We start from the raw sequence: 19,620 nt of genomic DNA, 5'->3' as shown, positions 1-19,620 counted from the left end.
GTGTTATGTCGCCCTGGCTGTTCAATCTGTACATGGATGGGGTGGTGCGAGAGGTGAATGCAAGGGTAGTGGGTCAGGGGTTGGAGATGGTTAAAGAAAATGGAGAAAAGTGGGAAATAAGCCAGTTGTTATTTGCTGACGACACTGCGCTTGTAGCAGGATCAGAGGAGGGATTGAAGAAGTTAGTGACAGAGTTTGAGAAGGTGTGTGAAAGAAGGAAGCTGAAGATAAATGTGGCCAAAAATAAGGTGATGAGATGTACAAGGGGGGAGAGTGGCAGCAGGCTGGGAGTGAATATTAAGGGAGAGAGACTGGAGAAAGTGGATAGTTTTAGATAATTGGGTGCGAATGTGGGAGGAAAGGGAGGAGTGGGGGTATAGGTAGAATGTAGACTGAAACAAGCGAGTAAATTTTTTAGTAGATTAAAAAGGGGGATGAGAAATAGACATTTGGGAATGGATGCTAAGAGGAGGCTTAATAAAGAAGTGATTGTGCCGACAGCACTGTATAGGGCAGTAACATGGAATATAAGAGAGGAAGAGAGAAGGAGTTTGAATGTGTTTGAGATGAAATGTCTACGAAGTATGATAGGGGTTACTTGACTACATGGAGTGAGAAATGATGAGGTGAGGAGAAGAACAGGGGTGGAAAGGGATTTGGGAGATAGGGTTGATGAAAGAGTATTAGGATGGTTTGGACACATTTAAAGAATGAGTGAAGAAAGATTAGTAAAACAGGTGTGGAAGGCAGAGGTGGAAGGAGTGAGTATGTGGGGGCGTCCTAGGATGAGATGGATGTATGGGGTAAAAGGGGCATTGCAAAAGAGAGGAATGTCTGTGGAGGAAGGACGGGAGAGGACAGAAGATAGGGGTGAATGGAGAAAGAAGCGAACTTCGTCTGGCTTTGGCTGCTGATCGGCGAGTCAGTCGACGCTGGTCACTTGTTAAGCACAGATATAAACTCTTGTGCAAAGTCCTTGTTTAAATTCCTGCCCCACAACATATACCTACTGAAACGCCTGTTACATTTCACACACCTGAGAATGTATGTCGCGATTGTTCAAGATTCTGTGGGCCGAAGCCCGAGCAAATCTCTGCCTCGTAAGAGTCAACACTTGGAATTTCATGTTATTTAGTTAGACGCATTTTGATCTCTGATCTGAAAATCTATCCTTACAGGATTCAGATCAAACACCAGCTCACCGAGGCTGATAAGGATAAAAAAGTCACCCCTTGTGAGTGGGTCTCTCAAAAGATGAGAATAGTGAAAACTTCCTGAGCAACGTGTGGTTTTCAGATGAGACCCACTTTCTGCTGTGTGGCTATGTTACCTCCAAGAACACTTTTTTTTTTTTGGGGGGGGGGGCACTCACAACCCTCACCGTATTGCTGAGAGGCCTTTGCACTCAAACTAGTGCACTGCATGGGTTGCAATGTTCAAGCATGGAATTATTGGACAATTTTTCTTTGAAGGTGAAAATGGAAATGTCATGACAGTAACAAAGGAGCGCTGTATGAAAAATATGGAACTGTTCTGGGGCGACCTGGAGGAACATTATGTTGATAAAGATGAACAATGGTTTCAGCAGGATGGTGCTCCTCCTCACTAGAGAAAAAAAAAATCTATTATCATTGTCTATCTAGTGGAAGCAATATATATTCAAGATGTTTTCTTCCTTTGAGACTTTGTTAGTGACTTACATTAGATTCACACATATTTCTAATTGGTTTATATGCTACCCAAAGAAGCTGGAGATGCGTCTGTGGAGTTTTTAAATTATTTTTTAAAATGCTTCAGGAGAATACAAAGATAATTTCTTTTTTATTTAGAATGGTCTCTCTAAACATTCAAAAACAAAAAAGTTTCGGTAATTTTTCATTTCCTTCCAGTCTTTAAGTATATCTATAAAATTCACGCCATTTAAAATGATCTCTCTAAACATTTAAAAACAAAAAAGTTTGAATAATTTTTAATTTCCTTGCAGTCTTTAATTATATCTATAAAATTCACGCCATAATTTTCAAATGCTTTCATAGTGTTCCAAAAAATTGAGTGTAATATGTTTTTTTAAGGATTACAGCTTTTTATTACTTATTTCATTGTCGTAATGTATCTAAATGATACGCAAAAGTAGATGGGTGTTGAGATAAACACAGGGAACCGTTTAGGGATTTATTCTGACGTTTCGTCCTTACTAGGACTTCTTCAGTCCCTAAGAACGAAACGTCAGAATCAATCCCTAAACGGTTCCCTGTATTTATCTCACCACACATCCACTCATCTGTCTTACATATTTCAACATACGCAATAGTCTAAAAAGAGGTGATTTTAGAAGACTCTAAGATGAAAACTCTTATATGGTCAAGGACTCCTTTACATGATAGAGCCTTCTCACCAGAACAAAATCGACAAATCGAGAGACCATTTAAAACGATCACAGCTACTGAACTGAAAAAATATAGATAAATAAACAAGTGCCTACTGAAATATTTGTTGAATGCACCACGGTAGTGAGAGGGGGAAGCACTGATGACACAGATCATAGGACCTACATTCATTCACGGTAGACCTTGTGTTCCAGTTTTTAAAAGTTCCATTGTATCCTGAGACACTGCTCCCCCAACTCATATGTACTAAGTTCTATATACATTTCCATTGAACAACGTTTTCCAAACTTTTATCCAATATTTTTGTTTCAGCTTTGGTGTTGTACTCCTATCATATAGACAATGTTAATGTTGCTATGTAACAGCGAAGGTGCTGGGAAAAGCTAATAGTGTAGAACAAAATCCTTATTTGTATATTAATGGTCAGAATAGATATAAGCAGTATGCAAGAGACGATGAACTCATCCATAGATACGTCTTCTTATAGAAGAATAACATTATTTCTTGAAAATCCAGTGAGACAGTTGTGTTCTGAAATTCCCCTCACGTTTCCTCCTCTCCCCAGGGTCACGTGATCCCCTACACCATAAAAAGTGAACCAAGATACGTTTCCTTCTCACCCCCCCTTCTCTCTCTCTCTTTCTCTCTCTCTCTCTCTCTCTCTCTCTCTCTCTCTCTCTCTCTCTCTCTCTCTTTCTCTCTCTCTCTCTCTCTCTCTCTCTCTCTCTCTCTCTCTCTCTCTCTCTCTCTCTCTCTCTCTCTCTCTCTCTCTCTCTCTCTCTCTCTCTCTGTCTCTCTCTCTTCATTTTTTCAATGAAAGTCCAAAACTTGGCCCTTCAATTCCTGTCCATTATTCCCCAGTTTAATTGCTCTCCAATTAGGAAAACAGAAATTTAAAAGAAAAATGCAAAATGCATGACGAAAAGATTGGGATATGGTTTTTTAAACGGCCCCACAGTCAGATCATCCCATAATTGTTTTCAGATTTTCAACAAGCATCGCTCACCGAAGGAAATCAGCTCTGCTTCCGGTAACAGAAATTAACTTTATTCGTCTTAACTTGTCCGCACTGATGACGTCCCTGTAGTTGAAGAAAAAAAAAGTTTTATGTTAGCAATGAAATTCGACATGAGCATAATGGCATCAAAGGAGTTAAATGAGATCTTTTGCCCCTCCTCCTCCCAGGCTGAAAAAAAAAAAAAAAATATATATATATATATATATATATATATATATATATCTGACAAGAACAAAGTCTATAGTGTTGGTTTTGCTAATCCTAAGCTCTTTAAGGATGATTTTATTCAAATGAGAGAAAATCATTGTCATTTAAAAGTTAATAAGAGTAAAAACCACTCCCTCCATAATGGCCTATCTATCGCTCGGCTGATACAATAGATTTGCTACCACACATATACAATAGGAGCCCTATCTACTCACCAGGTACGTAGGACAAAGTTGACATTAAAACTGTAAGTACGCCCAAAATGATAATTTTGTGTAATAAAAAGTTGGTTTATTCATTTGGTTGTTTAAGATGTTTTCTTTTTCTGTAGATGTTGAAAACCAGGGACAAAAAGCGAATATTTTCTCTAAATTATATATTTGGCCAGATATGAACTGTGAGCTCTTGCCCGGGAGGGTATCATTAGGTAGAACAACGCCTTTAACACTTTCACTGCTAATGACATATACATTTATTCTAACTGTCACCATGAGTGTCGTGTGACACTCATGGTGACACTGCTTCTTGCAACACTGATTCTGACCCAGGGCAGTGGACAAGGTGCAGGGATGACCCGTCATCCAGGAGGTGCTAAGATAAGAGGGAGGGTGTGGAGTGTATTCAGGGATGGAATGGGTGGAAATGATTTTATGGCTTTTCCTTTTTGGCTACCTCCCTTGTAAGGGGGAAAAAGCCTTGGTATATGTATGTATGTATGTATGTATGTATGTATGTATGTCACCATGAGATGTTATTCACCCAAGTAAGGACTGAACCTACATCCATTCACCTTTTCATTGTTATATATGACGATTTACACATTTGATTTGGCGGTGACCTGGTGATTTTATTCTGTCAACGGAAACCTCTGTGTTGCGAATACGTAGTTACCACGACTTGAGGGTTGATAGTTGTGTGCTCATGCACTGCCCTATAATCATACTATGCGTCGACTTCAGGCCCGGGCAAGACCACCGCTTTCCATTAGTCTGTGCATCCATGAGCATAATCGAGTAAATCACTGAGTGCACTTGATTATATCAGCGTTTCCCTCCAGCAAAATTATCATACGGGGAAGGTGGTTTGATGATTCATTCCTTTTACGATGGTGGTACCCCCACCAACTGGATGAAAATGTCTGGTGTTAAGTCAGAATAAAAAATTTACAGGGCGTCATTACAATAAAGGAGATCCAGAAAGCCTGATGTCTGGCGTCAAGTCAGAATAAAATATTTACAGGGCGTCATTGCAATAAAGGAGATCCAGAAAGCCTGATGTCTGGCGTCAAGTCAGAATAAAATATTTACAGGGCGTCATTACAATAAAGGAGATTCAGAAAGTCTGATGTCTGGCGTCAAGTCAGAATGAAATATTTACAGGCGTCATTAAAATGAGATCCAGAAAGCCTGATGTCTGGCGTCAAGTCAGAATAAGATATTTACAGAGCGTCATTAAAATGAGATCCAGAAAGCCTGATGTCATTACTTCAACTGAATTAAATTATTAGGTGAATGAGCCTTTATTACTTCGCAAAAAAAAAGAAAAAAAAAAAAGAAAAAAAACCCACTCAGAAACAGTGTATCATTTAGATTCGCATCAAAACAATCTAAGTTGTCTTGAACTGCCTTATATTTTGTTTGCTAAAAGACTCTGAAGGCGGACATTTAACGATCGTCCATATACAAAACAGTGCAAAAACAGATCCAGGACCTCACTGCCATTTGAATATAAAAATGGAAGAGAATTGATGTATATCGATCCCCGATCTATTTAGGTAAGGCATAGACAGAAGACAAAGTTGGGTCTTCATTAATCTTGGACATATTTCATCCCATACCTTCTATATTCACAGAAATAAAATTTTGTATTATCTACCAAAATATAAGCTGGAAATTATGCTTTTTTTTTTGTGCCATAAATGGTACTATCAAGACGGCGCTTAATCACTTCAGGTTGTTTGGTTATTTCGTTTATTTATCTATGTGTTCATTAATTAATCACTTGATTGAATATCTAATTAACTATTTTATTTATTTATTCACTCATCTATTTACATATCTATTCATTTAGTCATTTAATATTTATCTATTTTTCTGTCTATTTATTCATTTATTTACTTATTTATTTATTTATTCATTTATTTATTTATTTATTTATTTATTTATTTATTTATTTAGTTATTCATTTACTTATCTATTTATTTATTTATCTATTTATTTATTTATCTATTTATTTATTCATTTATTTATTTGTTTATTTATTTATCTATTCATTTATTTATTTATTTATTTATTTATTTATTTATTTATCTATTTATTTATTTATTTATCTATTTGCCTATCTATTTGTTTACTTATATATATATATATATTTATATATATATATATATATATATATATATGTATATATATATGTATATATATATATATATATATATATATATATATATATATATATATAAATATATATATATATGTATATTTATTCATGTATTAATTTGTTTATATATTCATTTATTTCTCTATAATTTATCAACTAATTAATATATTGATTTATTTATATGTTCATTTATTTATCTATATTCATTTACATATTTGTTAGTTAATTTGAGCATTGAATCACAACTCTGATACCCCACTACATTCCTCAGGGATTTCAATGCTCCCCTTCATGGATCCAAGGTATTCTTATGCCTGGACCTCAGCAAGGCATATTGCTAGCTCCGTCTTCACTGTTCTCTTCTCTGGTTCCCTTTCACCACTCTGTTACTGTCTCCATGAGCCAACTTTCTTTTGTGCTTTTACTTTATATTTTCCTTTCCCCACTGTCTCTATATGAAATTAGTCACTCACTATTTTCATATATAGGAAGCCTCTTTGCTTTCATTCGTTCGACTTAGTCAAGTTTCATTACTCTGTATAAAAGAGAGGAATAAAATGGAGCTTAATTTTCTTTCTTTTCTTCCAGGAATATATACATTTGGTTCTCTGAGTTACACCAAGGGACTCTCGCCGGGAACCCTCAATTTGTTTACTAGGTCAGTTCGCAATGACGTCATGATTTCATTAGTCCAATGAAGGGCGTGATTTTACTCTCGTGAACCAATTTAATTTTCTCATCCACGACATTTTCTCTAATCAGAAAGATTGTTATAAACCCCGTAAGCAATACTGTTTACTCAAGCAATCTCGAAATCAATGCACACCTATCTTAGTTTACATATTGTTACATCAGCATAAAAATGAACCTTATGCTCGGCGGCTGTTTGTAAACATTTAGGCGAGAAGCGAGGTTGTGCAATTCCTTTGCCTACGAACTGTTGTTTATCAAACACCCAACTCATAAAAATGAAATTCTCGCCCTCTGCCCTCTATCTGCCTCTCTTTCTACCAATTGTCTACCAGCCTCCTACAGGGCTTGGCAGCTACCACTTGGTCGTCCCGGCCAACCATTTTATACTATCCTCTTACGAGGCTCGTTGGAAAAACACACTTAGAATATACCCTATACAATGAGCTAAATATTAAAAATATTCTGTATAATCTGGCTAAATAAGGTTAAAAGTATTACTCTTCAATGGATGTTGTCATCAAAACTTATGCCACACATAACAAAGAAACAAATAACCCCTCCAAAATGCACAAATGTCTGTAACACAAAAATAAAACAAATATTATACAAATATAAATTAGATGCAATAAATTAATTTGCAAAAGTCATTACTACCATGGTCTTAAGATGTCATAATTTACCAATAACAAAACCAGGAAAAACTGTCAAACAGTATTTAATGTCTTTTTCCTTCTGATTGTGAAATTTGATTAAGAGCAACAACAATTAAAATAAGACATCATTACAATATTTGTTTGTGTTAGATCTCAATGAAGAATGTTTTCACCTTTTCAAAGATGGTGAGTTGTGTATCAGTATTAAATTTGTTAGTTCAGTAGAGTGTCTCTGCATAATTTCATATTTGTTTCACACACACACTTATTTCACTTTTTGTCTAGGACACATACTAGTGAAGCTGCAATAGGATTTTCAATTCTTCACAAAAGAAAATATTGTTCAATACTTACTGTTCTTATACATTAGCAAGGCTCCAAGTCTTGATTACTAACAAAGGCACCGATACACAAAAGGTCCCAGTAGTTTAGGTCTCTCATCTCAGGCACGCACCATACATATCAACAACATTAAAAATATCTGTATAACGTATTTGGATTAATACTCAACTCATACATGATAATATAAAAATATACTCCCTATATTCCTGTGGACTCAATGTTTCTTTAAAACTAATACATTGTGTAACTTTTCCCTCGGTGTCACATTTATTGTCATCAACATATTCTATCCTAGTCTTCTTTGTCTCCTCTGCATGTCTAATTGACACTTTCCTGGTTTCTACAGTAAGTGTATGATATTGTATTTATTTTCACCTGGAAACCAAATATCTTATATGGACCTGAGTACCTCGGTGAATTTTTATTATGGGTTGTATGTAACTTAACCATAACTAAAGCTCCTATTTGTAATTCTATTTTTTGTGCTATTCTAGGTTGTTGCTTTTCATCTCCTGCATATACTCTTTCATGTGTTCCCTAACTCTTTGATGTATAGCTTGAAATGTATGTATCCTATTCGAGATGTAATCATCTACGTTATACACAGGTTTTTGCTCTGCAATCAATATTTCATATGGGAGAATTTTGTTTTCACCAAAAAATATTAAAATCGGGTGTTTCTTCCGTAGCTGTGCTAATTTAGTAGTTTAGGGTACATTTAACACAAAAAACTAAGTATCTCAAGTTATATTATGTGGGTTTATCAAACCTCTAAGACATGTATTAATTTTCTTATATAGCCTCTCTACAACTCCATTGCTTTGAGGTTTATTTATTAATATATTGACTTTATGAGTCTCTGATAACCTACATAATTCTTACAAGATTTTGTTATTAAATTCAGTTCCATTATCTTATCTTAGGTGTAGTGAAATCACAGATTATCTGACGATAGATTACTAAAGCGATTGTTTCAGCTCTCTTATTTGGAATGAGTTGTAAAATACAAAATTTTGAAAGATAATCAATAGCAACAAATACATATTTATATCCATTTTCAGACATAGGTAATTCCAAGGTATCTATGTGAACTCTCTCCCAAGGTTTCTGCGGGATGGGATATGAAAACATAGGAGTAGGTTTAGGTGTATTTCTATTCATCTTAGCACATTTCAAAAAATTCTATATAATCCTATATATCTTTCTTCATATCTGGCCAAAAGTATTTAAGCTGTGTCTGTCCATAGGTATTATCATTTTCTGGATGTGGACTACAATCATTATCATGAAGTAACTTTAATACCTCTTGTACAAGAGTTTATGGTATTACCAGCTGATTCACTGGGTTCCTAGAAATATCTTTCCCATTTTCAACTGTTTTTCTGTACAAAAGTTCATTAGTCAAATAAAATTCCTCTATCTTATACCCTTTTGGTAGTTTTGGAGGATTACCTCTTGGGTTCATCAAATACTGGGCTAATTTTTCCCAAGTTCTATCTTTTCTTTGTTCCCTTGTTATCATTTTCTCATCTGATGTTACTAGCTCATTTATACTATAGACATAATGGATGAACCCTGTCGTTAGTTGGCTGATATTTTTAAGTAGTGCATCTGTTCAACATTCTTTCTACCCGGAATATATTCAAATTTAACCCCATAACACTGAAGTGTAGCAAACCACCTGGCTAATCCGTTCCTAATATTCTAATGCTTAAATCAGTTCTGAATAGCAGTATCCTTAGTCCACACTCTGATTAGATATCACAGTATTATATCTCTAAATCTTTCTAATGAATATATCACTGCTAAGGTTTCTTTTTCGTTATAGAGTAGTTTCTTTCTGCACTATTACAAGTCTAGATGTATAAGCTACCGGTTTCAACGTTCCATTTCTCTCTTGCATCTGTATTCTTCTTACCCCTAATTCAGATGTATCAGTATAAAGAATTAACTCCTTATTATAATCAGGAAATGTGAGAACTGTAGAACTAGTAAGTTTATCTTTCAACTTGTCAAATCATGCTGTTTTGCAGGTCCCCACATGAACTTTGAATCTTTCCTCAACAAAGAACTTAATGGATTAGCTATGTCTGCATATCCCTGGAGAAGTAAGTATGTCGATATACAGAATACCAGCTTGGATGCCTTTACAAAGGAGAGATATACTCTATCAAGTAATAGCAGAGTAGAACAAGGAGAGAAACATCCTACTTAAGAAGATAAAACATGCTTATGTTAATTAAGGCTATTGCAGATACGAGGAAAATTCTTATCCATTTTTATTTTCTTATTTCAGGTAAATTACATAATCAGTGGAATCACCGTGAAACGATAGTATGAAGAGCAATAACTTTGCGTAATTTAAGTTCAAAAGCATTTCACTAATTGCGAAGAAATTGCAACTTTCTATATCTATCAGTTACCACATTAGATTTATGGTCATTAAAAAGAAATATTTAGTCAGGAGTCTTACACATATTTCTACGCCAACTAAAAGACAAAGCCGAGTCAATGGATGAACAAATGCGACTATGCGTTATGTCATTTGATGAATGCAATTTTGCACAAGTTTGTTCCTATGACAAAGGTACAGACACACTATATGAACCCAGGTCACATGTCCAATGTATTATGATAAGAAGACTAATTTCACCTGGGAAACTGCTAATTTATTATAATTTTGATACTATAGTAGTTAAAGAACAATTGTTTGATTTGACAGTGAGAGTAGAGGCAGCTAGTTTTCCTGTTATTGCCATGGTTAATGATCTTGGTCATACAAATATGAGCCTCTGGAACAACATTGGTGTAGGAATTAACAATTTTTCCATAAAAAATCTAGCTGCACCCGACAGAAAAATTTGCGTTTGTCCGACGGATCACATCTGGTAATACTTATAAGAAATAATTTCCTTGAACTGGGATTTGAAGTATAGGAAGGAGAAAATGTTTACAGTGGATGTGTCAAAGATATCATCCAGGGAGTGCAAGTGCTTTAAAGCTGACACACCGTTTGACAAAAAATGCATGTTTCTGTAAGTGGTGTCCAATGCATGAATGCGAGGTTAGCTGTTCAGCTACTTTTGGAAAACACATCAAAGGCTTTAGCTTATTTTGGTTTGAAATGGCTTCTTCAAAGCAAGTACTGGGAAAATACAAGCCAGTTTATAAAAATTGTTGACTCATGGTTTGATTTCTCCAATTCTAGTATTCTTTATGACTACAATAATAATACAAAAATATTAATGGAATTGATCTAGAGGATCAGAATGAGGTACTGGACAAAAATTTAATGACTGCTAAATCAATGAAAGTCTGTGGTAGGAAAAGAGGTCTTTATCGGTTTCAGAAATGGATAATTTTTTCTTGACGGTCTTTTCTAAACTTGTGTGAATTGATAAAGCCAAAATACAACGTGTCTTACATACTGACTTAAAAATGAAACCAGAACGGGTTGGAGAGAAAAAAAATGGATGCCTTCAACACATGGATATTTGTTATGAACATTCATCACCAGTTGCTCTTAAGTACAGGATTAGAACTCATTTGTTTGGTAAAGAAATGGAAATTGTTGGAGGTAATTATAACAATAAGACACATCAAGAGTAAGATATATCAGAAGGGTCTTTCTCTAGAGTAGATTCCATTAATCAAGTCACAATAAATGTCTCTAAGTAACAGTCTCTACGGTGATGGCTAACATTTTCTGCAAGGTACTGTAGATAATTTAGCAGAAGTAGAAGGTCTGTAATATCTGGGTGCATACATTATCTACAAATTACCCTAGTGCCAGTTTCTATGATATAATATATCTTGCGGTGACAATACTTGGATAGATTAAGCAAGTCGAGAAAAGGGAAAGTTGATGACACCTGTGAAGATTTTTTTATTATTATTAAAAAGAGTGGACAATCTATTCAAATGTCACCCTAGTGAGAATGAGCTAAAGCCTGGAAAAGGAGTATTTCATGAGCTAACAACAACTACGGCCATGTATGTATATTTGCCATTTGATGTAATTATTTCCTTTGTTCGTTGTCGTATGTCTTTCAGAATGCTTGTTTTAAATAGGGGTTTCAGTTCGACAAGAAAGCAAATTAAGAAAAATATAAAACATGCAAAATAAGCCAATAAGTATTGTAATCACCACTGAAGGCCCTTACTCGTTGATATGGCGACTCACTCCCTCCAGTTATCTTTTGTCTAGGTAAATGAAACTTAAATGGTCTTTTATACCTTCCTTCTGTTAATTTTAGTACACAGCGCACTCTTCGAAGTTCTTCTAAAGAATCTCCCTTGAGCACGTATACTAGATCCTACATGAACTTTGCAGTGACCTAATGATTTCCTTAGTCCAATGATTTTTAACTTTATATTTAAGATCTTACATTCATGAACTTATTGAATTTTCTCCTTCACCCTTTCACAAATGAGATACTTTGTTTCGCTTCATTACGGCAATATCGTTTACTTAGAATGATCTCAAGTATCCATATTTCTCACATAGGTTACAAAGGAATATCATATCAGCAGCATGTAAATATATATTCGAACTCCAGAGCTTAGCTATTTCATTACTTACACAAAGCGCAAAAGCAGACTCAGGCAGCTCGCTCTGGCTATTATTTACAAACAACTTACCTATAAAATGTAACAGTTCGTCTTCTAACCTTCTTTCTACCAGCCTCTTAGAGAGCTTCGAAACATTGCACGGTATATCATCACGCACTCATTTGTTCTTTCAGTCTTAAGATGATAATAGAAATTAAGAAATAGATGGGATACGCGAAAGCAATAAAAATGAAAATAAAGAAATGTAAAAAAAATCAGGATACCACAATCTTCACAACCTTCTGTATGACATGGTAAATCGGTTTTAAGTGGCGCCTATGTATGGGAAATCAGTGATTGGCTAATTTTGAAAATATCATCAACGAGTGAAGGCAGCGACAATAATCCATTGTATGACATAAATTGAATTACAGTATGACAGTCTCATTATCCAATTATATAATCTATTTGTATGGGAGGTTTTCCTCGGGTGGATAAAGTCGATTTTATCTATTTTCAGCTTCTTTCACTTTTAATGGGATAGTCTGGTGTCATTTAGCATGTTCGTGGAAATATCCTGTTTGTCTGAATTATTGCTGAATATGGGAAAGCAAAGTCAGGAAGAAGGGGAGAGAGTGCTATGTCGCAAGCATGTGGATCACGTGCGTGGTAGGTGATGGTTAGTAATGGTTATAATAAGGCAAATATCATATATTATCTTATGAATTACATGCCTTCGTTATTATTCATTTGTTTCAATTGTGTACACGAAAGAAATCTCACAGAAAAGAAATGGGTCTTTCAAAAGCAATGAAAAAAAAAAGAGAAATCCTATGATTGCGAATTTTCCCAAATATAATAAAATATCCACTGGTGGATCTATAGAAATATACATATGAATATTTCTTATTGTAATTGTGGTATTAACACCTAATGATTAAATGTTGGTGTTTGATATTGTTAATCTGTCTTATACAGATGAGTCAAAATCATTCGAAACAAATTTTTATATCACCATGAATATTCCTAGTATTCATAAACATATATTACTCAGAGAGCTCTAACACTTCAGTGAATCCAGGAACATAAATTTATGCATTGGATAATTTTGTTTTTGAAATAATGTTTTTTATTAAATATATATAAAGAATTGATATCAAGTAAAGAATAACCAATATGAATATAAGCTATTTTTTAATTATTGGTACGGGAAAAACTGGTACTGGTAGATCTCTTACGTATATGTATATGTATATGTAGATGTAGATGTAGATGTAGATGTAGATGTAGATTTGGATGTAGATGTAGGTGTAGATGTAGATGTAGATGTAAATGTGGATGTAGATGTAGATGTATGTATATATGCATATGTACGTGTATGCGCATGTGTATGCGTATGTACATATGTATAGGTATTTCTCACTTCCTCATTTCTCACTCTATCTAGCCTAGTAATCCCTATCATACATCTTAGGCATTTCATCTCAAACCCATTCAAACTCCTTCTTTCTTCCTCTCTAGTGTTCCATGTTTCTGCCCCGTACAGTATTGTCGGTATAACCACTCCTTCATATAATCTCCTCTTAGCATCCATTCCCAGATGTCTATTTCTCATTACACTTTTTAATCCACCAAGGCTTTTACTTACTTCTCTCAATTTACATTCTACCTCCACTCCCACTCCTCCCTTTCCTGCCATATTCGCACCCAAGTATCTAAAACTATCCACTTCCTCCAGTCTCTCTCCCTTAATACTCACTTATAGTCTGCTACTCCTTTTTCCCTTGTACATCTCATCACCTTACTTCTACCCACATTTATCTTCAACTTCCTTCTTTCACACACCTTCCCAAACTCTGTCACTGACTTTCTTAATACCTCCTCTGATCTTGCTACAAGTGCAGTGTTGTCAGCAAACAACAACTACCTTATTTCCCCCACTTTTCTCCATTTTCTTTAACCATCTCCAATCCCTGATCCACTATCCTTACATTAAGCTTTCGCACCACACCATCCATGTATAAATTGAACAGCCAGGGCTACATAACACATCCCTGACACAAGCTCTACTACTCTCGAAAAACTCTTGACTGCTCTTACCAGCTTTCCTCCTATCCCATATATCTACAATACCTCCCACAGTGTCTTCCTGTCTACTCTGTCATAAGTCTTTTCCAGATCCATAAAGCCCAAAAAACAACCTTACCTTTTCCTACAGTTTTCTCACATATCTGTCTTATCACAAAAATCTGATCTACGCAACCCCTACCTGTGTTAAAACCACACTGTTCCTCACTAATTACTCCCTCTGTTTCTCTCCTAATCTTCTCAATAATGACCCTCTCATAACTCTTCTCAACTACACTTAACAAGCCGATCCCTCTGAAACTACTACACTCACACTTGTCCCCCTTTCCCTCGTAAAGCGGAACTATACAGGCACACCTCCAGTCCTCTGGCACTCTACCCTCTCTTAAACAAACATTAAATAACATCACCAGCCAGTCCACCATCACTGAACTTTCCCTTTTTCAGAAATTCTGCATGGCATCCAACAAACCATTTTCCTCACTCATCACTGTCATTTTCTTAGCGCTTCCCACTGCAACTACCTTTCCCTCCTTATCCTCCTTCACATTTAGCAACTCTCTAAAATACTCTGCCCACCTTCCTCTCAATGCCATCTCGTCCATGATCATCTATCCGTCTGCACCTTTTACCTTTTCCTCTGTACTTGATTAGCCTCCTCTTCCTTTCTTAAGTTCTTTCCAAAACACTTTTTATTGCTTTTGAAATTTTCTGTCATACTCTTACCTCATTCCACATCTGCTCTCCTCTTTGCCTTCTTTATCTTATGCTTTACTTCCCTTCTCTTTACTTTGTACCTCTCATATGATTCCCTCGTCCTAATTTGTAACCAATCTATGAAAGCCTGCTTCTTCTCTTCTACACCACTCACTACCCTTTCTTCTATTTCCTCCCGTCCTCCTTGTTCCACACACCATCTTTGCGCACCTTATGACTCCCTCCTTAAACCATTCCCTTTCCTCCTCCACTCCTAGTTCTACTCTATCCTTCACTCCCTTCTAATCTTAACATAAGAACATAAGAATAAAGGAGACTGCAAGAGACCATAAGGCCTACACTAGGCAGCTCCGTATCCATCACCACCTGTCATCCCCATCCATAAAGTTGTCTAATCGTTTTTTAAAACAACTGATAATTTCAGCGCTTACTACATGGTTACTAAGTTTATTCCATTCATCGACCACCCTATTAGTAAACCAATTCTTGCCTATTTCCTTCTTAAATCTAAATTTGTCCAGTTTGTAATCATTACTGCAAGTCCTGCCCTGTTGTTTTATTATGATGACCTTGTTTGCATCACCCTTGTTATAGCCTTTGATCCACTTGAACACTTCTATTAGATCACCCCGCACTCTGCGTCTTTCCAGAGAGTGTAAGTTTAGGTGCCTAAGCCTTTCTTCGTAAGGCAAATTTTCGCGTCCATGTATCGTTTTGGTCATTCTTCTCTGTACTGATTCTAGTAAATTTATGTCCATTCTGTAGGACGGAGACCAAAACTGTACCGCATAGGATGGGTCTAACTATCGCTAGATAGAGTTTAATAATTACCTTTGCACTTCTATTCGTTACCGTCCTAGCAATGAAGCCTAATGCACTGTTAGCTTTCTTTCTGGCGCTAATGCACTGCTTTCTGGTTTTGAGGTCCGGACTTACAAGAGTTCCCAAGTCCCTCTCGCACTCAGATTTTTCTAAAAACGTGTTATCTAAGATGTATCTATTTTTGGGGTTGTGTAGCCCTAATTTCAACACGCTACACTTAGAGATATTGAAGTTCATTTGCCATTTCTCTCAGCTGCTTCTTATTCTCCTTTTCCTTCTTTTCTCATTTAAGCAGTTCACTCTAAATACCTCCCTACCTTCTGCCCTTTTCCTACTTGTACACCAATTCACTACTCTCAACTTACCTTCCACCAAAAAATAATCTTGTATTCTCCCACTCTCTCCCCGTAGAACATGTACATCCTTGAGTCTTTCTACTATACTCCTGGTTACACCTATATAGTACCACTAACAGATAAAATCACATCTAATTTTCTTTGGCTTTTTCTTTTTGCCTCTCAAACTTTTTCTTTTTTTTATGCTGTAGAGGACCTTCGCCCCCTTATTTGATACGCTTTTTTGTATTTTTTTTTCTTCTATATTTTCTTCAATTATGCCTTGAATGGTATTTTATCTATAATGTTTTATTTTCCATGTTTCTTCCTTGTGCTCTCTTTGGCCTTCTAATTTCCCACCTTCTTTTTCTTCTTCTTTGTCCTCTTGTCCCTCTTCTTTCTTTCTTTTCGCTTTTATCTTGTCATTTTACTTCTTTTTTCCTTCTGTCTTCCCTTGTGCCGACTCTGCATTCTTTGGCACAAACGTTTGGCAAACGTACGTGCTGCCTGCGACACGTTTACACACTGTAAGTCTTCCTCTCTATGTCCTCTTCACCACCTCTCGTCCTCTTCCTCCTCCCCCTCCTACTCTTTGTCTTTATTCGTTTAACCCGAATCCGATTCCTTCCCGTTTTTCAACTTCGCAGTCCAATTTTTGATAGTGGGATCTCTCCAATTCGCTGATTTACACGGGGAGAGAGACGGGAGGAGGGTTTCGAGTGTGTGGAGGGGAGTTGCGTGCAGGGGAGTTGCGTGCAGGGGATGGAGTTTGGAAGTATGTTTGCCTGAGGTGGGGTAGGGGAGAGTTGGTGATGGCAGGGAGGAGTTCAGGAGTGTCCCTGTGTACATTGAAGGGAACAGAAAAATGTAATTCTTTTCATATTGAGTGTACTTTCTATTCTGGGTGCCGTACGGCTATACTTTTTTGCTCTCATTTTTGTGTCACCTCTATAGCAAAGGGACTAACTTAACTCCATTGAATTTTTCCGTACCTAGTTAAATTTCTTATTTCTTGTTATGCACGCTACCAAAATAATTGTTTCGTTTCTGTCAGCTCCATGATTTTGAAAACAATAAGTCTCAAATATTAGCTAAAATGATGATGGACATAGCTCCAGGTCTGTGCTTCATCTTAGCAGTAATCATTTTAATGATATATCTCACCATATAGATTCTGTTGTTCGTAACAAAAGATTCAGCTTAGATTAGTCTTGACCACCTGTTCATGACCTAAATGAAATTGGCCGGCATTTGGTTTGAAAACAGTATAAGTGTTCCCCTATCATTAGGTATTACGAGTTTCATATATAGATGAAAGCATATATCGTCTTTGTCTAGCTGAAGTTATCATCTTTTTTATACAAATTAGAAGAATAAGAGAATAAATATATATATATATATATATATATATGTATATATATACATACATATATATATATATATATATACATATATACATATATATATATTACAGGTGAAAAATGTATATATGTATATACATATACATATATACATATATATATATATATATATATATATATATATATATATATATATATATATACATATATCAGACGTCTCACAGAGGGCAAGGCTTGGAGGATATCCACTTGGAGAGTTACTGTAGTATGCAAAGTAGACCACTTGGAAAAAGTAACTAACGAAGCAGAGCGCTTTCGTATATTACATCTTCAGTGCAAAAAGTACATAGTTAATAGAAATACATAGATTATATACACTGTAGTATATATTACTACATAGATTATATATTACTGTAGTATGTGTAGACTGAGTGTAGGGGGCTTCAAAGAAAAGCAATCTACAAGGATCCCGCCCTATGTCGATAATGATTGTTTATGGCTATGTTTTTCCTGTTTGTGCTCGAATGTGTGAGGTGGCATAGAATATCTTAAAAGATGATTTGCTAAGGTTGCAGGATTGTTTGAGATCCACACTCCTCATCGTATAGGTTTTATTATTATTCAATTTTGTATTGGAGGTTCTTCATAATAGATCCTCTTGGTAATTTTGAGTGAATTGTCTACAATTTGGTTTGGATGTTTTGATTTTGACGTTATGTCAGATATTCTTTCCTATATTCATCAAATTCAGAAAGCTTTCCATTTCTGTAATCCATTACATTAAGGAAAGGTAACTGATCATTTTCTTCTGTTTCTTTGATGTAATGGTGTACAGAAATAAAAGATGTTTCAAATTTTATGTATATAGCAAACCCACCAATGTTCTTTTATATGTTCACGTTTATTCTTTTCAACATTACAGAACAAATATATCAGTGTCTCTACGACCAAACAGAATTCCTACTACGGAATGATTGGAAGGTGAAATCGTAGGAATATCTGGTATAGTGTCAAAATAAAAGATACGGTGATGACTTATATCTCAGCCAAAAGCAATAAATCTCATGTATTGCACATCACTGTACCTCAAAAACCGCGCTATTAAAACTCATATTATACATCATTCAAAGCAGGTTTAATTGGAGCCAAGGTGTTCTTTAAGGACTTGCAACTAAGGATTCAGAGTTGCAATGGCTGTGCAGCGCGTGATGACTAATAAATGAATTTCTGTTCTGCGTGTTTTTACTGTTAGAAATTGTTCAGGGAGGCAGCGATAGGGACGGCGATTCGGCTAAGTGGGCGATTTCCGGGCGATGCAAGTCGGCGGCTATTGGCAATTCCAGTCCAATAAGAATTTGCAGCCTGTAAAATATGGTCCCTTTCGCCTCTGTTGGCTTCGATGTAGTCAACATCCGATTTTGCATTCAGCATCGAGAAGAAAAACATATGCGCGTTGCTTCATATGGCCTTGGGGCCAGTACGCTTCTAAATAGCTGTTGGGAATTTCGCTGCGATGTAAACGACCACGATCTCAGATGCTTTTGTGCACAAGCAAGCTCACTCGCACAAACGTTCACAGATACACGATGAAAACACACACACACACACACACACACACACACACACACACACACACACACACACACACACACACACACACACACACACACACACACACACACACACACACACACACACACACACACACACACACACACACACACACACACACACACACACACACACACATACATACATACATACATACATATATACATACGTACATACGTACATACATACATGCATACATACATACATAAATACTTACACACATACATACACATACATACACATACACACACACACACACATAACAAGTTGAATCACAAGCCACTGCAAATGAAGTAATCTGCAAGTCTTGGATTGCACGAGAAGGAAAGTTTTTCTTAAGGTAGTTGTATTATGAAAGTTGAAGATTAACGAGCAAATACGAGTACACTTTTAAAGGAACCCAGAGTCAAAGATGAATTGAGGACGGAAGAAGAAAAATGGCTCTCTTATGAGAGT

Source organism: Oratosquilla oratoria, chromosome 4 (assembly GCF_046742065.1).
Source record: "Oratosquilla oratoria isolate Oo_2021 chromosome 4, ASM4674206v1, whole genome shotgun sequence".
Classification (NCBI taxonomy): Eukaryota; Metazoa; Arthropoda; class Malacostraca; order Stomatopoda; family Squillidae; genus Oratosquilla; species Oratosquilla oratoria.
The sequence above is the reverse complement of the archived record's forward strand: the minus strand, read 5'-3'. Positions refer to the sequence as shown.